Raw genomic sequence first — 8,986 nt, 5'->3', positions numbered from 1 at the left:
TGCATTGTGCACGTACACTTTAAACCGCACACCGTTTTATGAGATATTGAACTTTGAACAGCAGAAGGAAAGCACCGTAGCCATAGTAACCTGACCAAAAGCCTCGTAGCCATGGTTACCTGACCACAGACCTTTTGCACAGGAAATCGTCTCTGTTAAGACGGTTTGTCTGTCGCCTTTAGGTATATGGAGTTAAATTACCCTGCATGTCATCGTATGCATGTATTGCCTAAATTCTTAAAGTATTTAACCCCTGCCAACTACATTCTCAAATAAGATCAATTCATGTATTAACAGGTGAGATTTGTTTGACACCACTCTTTTTTTGCTTCACAACATGAACATCATCAGTTTAGTCGTCATACATTCAGAGGGGGAGTGGAGCATGGAACATGATTTGGGGTAAATATCAACAAAAACACTTTCAAGAGCAGTGCAGAGTGATGCTAGCCTGGATACCAGCCTGAACTCCGCCCACAAAATTTTTGGTCCGGGAGATTCAGTCTGGAGTCGAGCTAGTTGGGAGGGTTTAAACGGCCCCGAAAAGGGATCTGACCATTCAAATTGTAAGGGCGGGCTTTATACGTTGATGGACAGACATAGATAGATTACCGGTATACATCGAACAAAGATGGCGCCGTCTCGGGAGCTTAGTGGGACATATTTGATATGATTTAAGGTATCTACACGACTTTTTTTATGTCTACATTGACTCGGTTAGTTGTGTATACGCAACACCAATGTTGCCTAGGATTGTAGGTCTTAACTTATGCACTCTAGACCATTATTGAAAGGTTATGCTAACAGCGTAGACAAAAAGAACATTAGAACTAATGGTAGCTTCTAGCCTTGAGTGCTAATTAAGTAACGTCTCAACAGATATTGACAGCGCATTCATTTTGAAAGAGGAACAGAGAAACGCGATCAAGGCATTTGTCGATTGAAAAGATGTTTTTGCCGTCCTTCCTACGGTATCAGGTAAAAGTTTAATCTATCAGATGGTAATAATACTACGTTGCTCTGATTGGTTCTAGGTATCCAATTCAGCGAAGAGGAATTTTCTTTCCTGGTTCGTTGAAACACGCCCCATAATCACAGCCCAGTGGTCCGGTCTCAGACTCATATTCTGACTAGAATTATGAGTATGACATCGTCAGGCTAGAGTGATGCCCTTACGTCAACAGGTTTGCCAACTTTCTTAGATATCTTGTAATTAATACCACTGCCTCTTGTATATGCTTGTCATAAAGTACATATTTTCTACAACAAGTGTCTGAAGTAGATTTAAATGTTAGTTGTCTTACTTTAGTTTCCAGTGTTGTAGACCCCAAGGTTCAGGACGTCTGTCATACCCTCACGAAAATGTCTGTGTGAGAGGAAACACACACACACACATTTTATACCAACAGTCAAGGGGAGTGGCTATTTGTTGACTCATACTTTCTCCTTTAACTGTTACGCCCCTCTACACCCCCACTGGCTTTGCAGTGGCAGTGAGTGTATATGAACCCCCTCAGACTTCTGTGGATGACTGTCACAGAGTTGGTGTTTGATTATCGTACAGGCCTCTCGGTACACAGCCTTTGAACTATTGACATTCTCTTCCACCATTGCCCCTCTCAGTGACGGTTCTCTATCTATGTGAGTGTTTGTGTTTGTGTGTGTGTGAGTGTGTGTGAGTGTGTGTGAGAGAGAGTGTGTGTGAGTGTGTGTGTGAGAGAGAGTGTGTGTGAGTGTGTGTGTCTCTTTATACTTGAGTGTGTGTGTGTATGTGCGGTGACGTTCTCCTCCACCATTTCCCCTCTCAGTGACGGTTCTCTATCTCTCTGTATGGTCATGTGGTGAGGGGGAGTGTGTGTGTGTGTGAGAGTGTATGTGTGTGTGTGTGTGTGTGTGTGTTTATGTGTGTTTATGTGTGTGTGTGTGTGTGTGTGGGGGGGGGTATTGTTCTCCTCCACCATTTCCCCTCTCAGTGACAGTTCTCTATCTGTGTTTGTGTGTGTGTGTGTGTGTGTGTGTGTGTGTGTGTCTGGTGCAAAACCTAGATTTCAGTGTTTCTAGACAGTCCCCCCCCCCCTTGTGGTGGTGTGATCCTCTGATCCTCTGTGGTGTTTGCAAGGTTAGCTCAAAGCTACACTGGTTTACTATAAGATCTGATGGCTACAGTGGTTAGCTCATAGCTACACTGGTTTACTATTAGATCTGATGGCTACAGTGCAGTGGTTAGCTCATAGCTACACTGGTTTACTATTAGATCTGATGGCTACAGTGGTTAGCTCAAAGCTACACTGATTGACTATAAGATCTGATGGCTGTAGTGGTTAGCTCAAAGCTACACTGATTTACTATAAGATCTGATGGCTACAGTGGTTAGCTCAAAGCTACACTGATTGACTATTAGATCTGATGGCTACAGTGGTAAACTCAAATCTACACTGATTTACTATAAGATCTGATGGCTACAGTGGTTAGCTCAAAGCTACACTGATTTACTATTAGATCTGATGGCTACAGTGGTTAGCTCAAAGCTACACTGGTTTACTATTAGATCTGATGGCTACAGTGCAGTGGTTAGCTCATAGCTACACTGGTTTACTATTAGATCTGATGGCTACAGTGGTTAGCTCAAAGCTACACTGATTTACTATTAGATCTGATGGCTACAGTGGTTAGCTCAAAGCTACACTGATTGACTATAAGATCTGATGGCTACAGTGGTTAGCTCAAAGCTACACTGGTTTACTATGAGATCTGATGGCTACAGTGGTTAGCTCAAAGCTACACTGGTTTACTATTAGATCTGATGGCTACAGTGGTTAGCTCAAAGCTACACTGGTTTACTATGAGATCTGATGGCTACAGTGGTTAGCTCAAAGCTACACTGGTTTACTATTAGATCTGATGGCTACAGTGGTTAGCTCAAAGCTACACTGGTTTACTATTAGATCTGATGGCTACAGTGGTTAGCTCAAAGATACACTGGTTTACTATTAGATCTGATGGCTACAGTGGTTAGCTCAAAGCTACACTGGTTTACTATTAGATCTGATGGCTACAGTGGTTAGCTCAAAGCTACACTGGTTTACTATTAGATCTGATGGCTACAGTGGTTAGCTCAAAGCTACACTGGTTTACTATTAGATCTGATGGCTACAGTGGTTAGCTCAAAGCTACACTGGTTTACTATTAGATCTGATGGCTACAGTGGTTAGCTCAAAGCTACACTGGTTTACTATTAGATCTGATGGCTACAGTGGTTAGCTCAAAGCTATACTGGTTTACTATTAGATCTGATGGCTACAGTGGTTAGCTCAAAGCTACACTGGTTTACTATTAGATCTGATGGCTACAATGCAGTGGTTAGCTCAAAGCTACACTGGTTTACTATAAGATCTGATGGCTACAGTGGTTAGCTCAAAGCTACACTGATTTACTATGAGATCTGATGGCTACAGTGGTTAGCTCAAAGCTACACTGGTTTACTATGAGATCTGATGGCTACAGTGGTTAGCTCAAAGCTACACTGGTTTACTATTAGATCTGATGGCTACAATGCAGTGGTTAGCTCAAAGCTACCCTGATTTACTATAAGATCTGATGGCTACAGTGGTTAGCTCAAAGCTACACTGGTTTACTATGAGATCTGATGGCTACAGTGGTTAGCTCAAAGCTACACTGGTTTACTATTAGATCTGATGGCTACAGTGGTTAGCTCAAAGCTACACTGGTTTACTATCGCTATGTTCCGTTTTCCCTACCTACCGTACCTACCGTACCTATACTTATACGCAGTACACAGTACAAACTCACTAGGTACGCAGATTCTCAGCAGGTGAGTGCTGTTCCAAATCTAATACTCCGTGGTGCACTTACCGGAAATTACGATCGCGACAAGCCCCGCGTTCGTCTTTTTCGAGCTGAGCGGCTCTGCCTGGGTACGCCTCTTCCGCTACGTTGACAAGATGGCGGCCGTTGAGAATGGACAGTGTACCCTGCTTCCACACTCAGCGTGTTGACCGTTATGAGTACAGATACGGGTCCTTTGGGTATACTTCTTTTCGACGCGGAAATGGGAAATCGGAAAACGGAACACCCTACATACTCACACTAAGGATGGTAGGTACGGTAGGTAGGGAAAACGGAACAGAGCGTATGAAATCTGATGGCTACAGTGGTTAGCTCAAAGCTACACTGGTTTACTATTAGATCTGATGGCTACAGTGGTTAGCTCAAAGCTACACTGGTTTACTATTAGATCTGATGGCTACAGTGGTTAGCTCAAAGCTACACTGGTTTACTATTAGATCTGATGGCTACAGTGGTTAGCTCAAAGATACACTGGTTTACTATTAGATCTGATGGCTACAGTGGTTAGCTCAAAGCTACACTGGTTTACTATTAGATCTGATGGCTACAATGCAGTGGTTAGCTCAAAGCTACCCTGATTTACTATAAGATCTGATGGCTACAGTGGTTAGCTCAAAGCTACACTGGTTTACTATGAGATCTGATGGCTACAGTGGTTAGCTCAAAGCTACACTGGTTTACTATTAGATCTGATGGCTACAGTGGTTAGCTCAAAGCTACACTGGTTTACTATGAGATCTGATGGCTACAGTGGTTAGCTCAAAGCTACACTGGTTTACTATTAGATCTGATGGCTACAGTGGTTAGCTCAAAGCTACACTGGTTTACTATTTGATCTGATGGCTACAGTGGTTAGCTCAAAGCTATACTGGTTTACTATTAGATCTTATGGCTACAGTGGTTAGCTCAAAGCTACACTAATTTACTATTAGATCTGATGGCTACAATGCAGTGGTTAGCTCAAAGCTACACTGGTTTACTATTAGATCTGATGGCTACAGTAGTTAGCTCAAAGCTACACTGGTTTACTATTAGATCTGATGGCTACAATGCAGTGGTTAGCTCAAAGCTACCCTGATTTACTATAAGATCTGATGGCTACAGTGGTTAGCTCAAAGATACACTGATTTACTATCAGATCTGATGGCTACAGTGGTTAGCTCAAAGCTACACTGATTTACTATAAGTTCTGATGGCTACAGTGGTTAGCTCGAAGCTACACTGATTTACTATAAGATTTGATGGCTACAGTGGTTAGCTCAAAGCTAAACTGATTTACTATTAAATCTGATGGCTACAGTGAAGTGGTTAGCTCAAAGCTACACTGATTTACTATCAGATCTGATGGCTACAGTGGTTAGCTCAAAGCTACACTGATTTACTATAAGTTCTGATGGCTACAGTGGTTAGCTCGAAGCTACACTGATTTACTATAAGATTTGATGGCTACAGTGGTTAGCTCAAAGCTAAACTGATTTACTATTAAATCTGATGGCTACAGTGAAGTGGTTAGCTCAAAGCTACACTGATTTACTATCAGATCTGATGGCTACAGTGGTTAGCTCAAAGCTACACTGATTTACTATAAGATCTGATGGCTACAATGGTAGCTCAAAGCTACACTGATTGACTATAAGATCTGATGGCTACAGTGGTTAACTTAAAGCTACACTGATTGACTATAAGATCTGATGGCTACAGTGGTTAACTTAAAGCTACACTGATTGACTATCATCATCTGATGGCTACAGTGGTTAGCTCAAAGCTACACTGATTGACTATAAGATCTGATGGCTACAGTGGTTAGCTCAAAGCAACACTGATTTACTATCGCTTGGGTGCGTGCGTGCATGTGTGTGTGTTGATGTGGGTGTGGCTCTTCACCTCAGAAGACACATACAACCAGTCAAAACACAAAACACACACTCTGCGTAGAAGAATTATTTTAAAACACATTTGTTTTTTATTTTTGGCGTACAGAACAAACCATAATAACAATTACAATAATCAAGCTATAATTAAAAAAACATCTTTGCAATATCTCACTGACGATATGGAGCGCACATATTTTGGAACACATGCTGATTGACAGATCTATACAAAAAACGATCACAGTTGAAGAAAAATACAAGACAATGCAAGTATTGAAATGAAACTACTCAGCATCAATGTCAATACTGTAACTACTCTCTGGTGTGCATCACAGCCATAAGATGGAGCTTTCTCCCATCTCCTCTCTGATTCAGAACAACATTTTTTTGGATTTGGTTTTGTCAAATACAGTGGGAAATATGCCCTGGTGTGCATGATCTGTTCAGAGAACATACCCTCAATGTTCTTGTGCTGAAACCATCACCAATCATCACTTAGAGATGTCACACCAGTGCGTACGCTGTCAATGATGGTCCATTTCTGATTGTATTGATCCCATTTATTGATTACCCATCTATCTACCCACATATGAACTGGACAGTGACATCATGTAACCTCATGTGATCTGGCACAGGGTAATGGTAGAGTCCTCATAAACAGCAAACCCTGCATAGAGGGGCTCAGTAAATGTGTTTTTGTAGGTGTACAGGTGTGTGAGTGTGTCAGAGCAGGCCCTGTAGAAGGACAGAGTGCCGACCTCACGGTCCAGATACACTCCCACTCTCCTGGAGCAAGACGGGGGAACAAGTATGTCATAGGTGTTATTACAGTGCTTGACACAATAACTTTCACCATGACAACAAAGACTCCAAGACTTCTGATTATACCCAAGCACACATGCATGGAGGTCCCCCCCCCTTTGGATACTTGAAAAGACCACTCCTATAGAAGCTCCTGTCATTCCACTCCACTCACACTCCCAGTAGCAGCGTCCAGTCAAAGGCTCTCTACTCAGCACCTGACAGCACCGTTGAAATCTGTCTGGGTGATCAGGATATGGCTGATGAATATCCACACGGGTTGCCTTTCTGTTCCCCTCAGACAGGGCGACAAGTGTGTGTGCCGTGTTTGGGTCCAGAGTGAGCTCACGGGCATCTGCACACAAAACAACATAATAGTGGACATACTTCATATATGCACTGTAAAAAAACTGCCATCGTTTTCACAGGAAAATTCTGGCATCTGAGTTGCCAGAGCAATCCTTTAAAGAATACATCCACCTGTAAATCTCTTTACATAGCAGCATGTACATTTAACATTTTAAACCTGTATATTCAATATGGATTTGAGCAGTATTTACGTCACTGTTATGTTATATTGGACAAGTATATACAGCATATATACAGCATGTCTGATCACTCACTTCCCAACCCCCCCCCCCCCCCATCTGTATCTGCCACACCAATCACAGAAACGAATCACACACACTAAACACAGACATTGATCACACACACTTATCACACACCACCAATCAAATCTGTATCTGCTGTGACTAATTCTGCTTTTCTTTACATTACAGCAACCCTTTCCCATTTTTCACAGAGATGATGTCTCAATGAGACAGATGAAACACCGCAAAACAAACATATACAAAACACACACACACACACACACACACACACACACACACACACACACACACACACACACACACATTTACAGAAAGGAATTATGTGTTTCTTACATTTTCTGAGTCCTGTTTTGAGCCAGCCCTGTGAACTGTGATGAACACTGTAGTAAGGACAAAACAAACAAAATATAAACAAGCTTTAATATAAGCTTAACATTTTTTTAAGGACAAGACAAGGAGACCTGTTCAATAATATTATAGATTTAGTATATACAGACACACACACACACACACACACAAACACACCCAGGTGAAGCACAATACATTCTTCACATCTTGTGGATGTATCTTGGGATTGGGATTGGTGAATACCCATTTAGTATGCACATACACACACGCACGCGCATGCACATGCACACACACACACACACACACACACACACACACACACACACACACACACACACACACACACACACACACACACACACACACACACACACAAACACACACATATTCATACATATCCACACACACCCTAACACACACTAACACACACACACACATGCACACACACACATGCAAACACACACATATTCAGAAATATCCACACACACACTAACACACACTAACACACATACACACACTCACACACACACACACACACACACACACACACAAACAAACACACACACACACACACACACACACACACACACCCACACACACACTCACTCACACTTAAATACACACATACACACAACCCATACTCAAAGCTTCAGCCCCTACAACAATCCCTTTGCATTCATGATGTAGCTGAATTACTGAAACTATACATTTTTCTCTGATAGTTGTTAACCAATCAGAATTGTGTTTATTGCCAATTATGGACTGGAAAAACTATGACATCATTGTGATGTAGTCTAGGTTTTTCCTCCTTCATAGACACAACATGAATCAGTAAGATTGAAAGACCAGAACATCAGTTTGGGGTAACAGAACTATTTCTTGTAATTGCAATCTCTTAGGGGCAACTGAAACTTACATGAGCCTGAAAAATCTCCCCCATTCAAATGGCAGGGACCCTTCCTCTGAATCGTGTATGTGATTGTAGCTCAGATCTAGGTCTTTCAAACTGGAGTTTGATTTGAGAGCATCGGCTAAAAAATCACAACCTGTTTTTGAGATGAGACAACCAGACAGCCTGAAAGGGAGAGAAAGGGATGGAGGGAGGGATAGAAAGAGAGACAGAAAGAGAGAGAGAGAGACAGAGAGGGAGGAAGAGACAGAGAGAGGGAGGGAGCATTCAGCAACAATAACAACAATAAGCATTCACTGATATGAATTCAAAAACATTTAAAAAACTGAATGGGCTGGCATTGCACACTGGTGCTTCAGCAGATAGATACAACATATGGATTCTGTCTGAAATATGTAATTTAAAGGACAATTATGTTTTGGTAGAACATTTAGCATTTTGGTCAGAGGGAACACAATGTCAAGTCCTGTCCTGTTAAATAGTTTATGTTTCCCCTGTGTTGTCATATGTATGTTCTATGTTGTGTTGCCTACTCATCTCTCCTCTAGTTTCAGACACGTCATACCCTACCTGTGTGT

The sequence above is a fragment of the Sprattus sprattus genome (assembly GCF_963457725.1).
Source record: "Sprattus sprattus genome assembly, chromosome: 1".
NCBI lineage: Eukaryota > Metazoa > Chordata > Actinopteri > Clupeiformes > Clupeidae > Sprattus > Sprattus sprattus.
Note: the sequence above shows the minus strand (reverse complement) of the source record.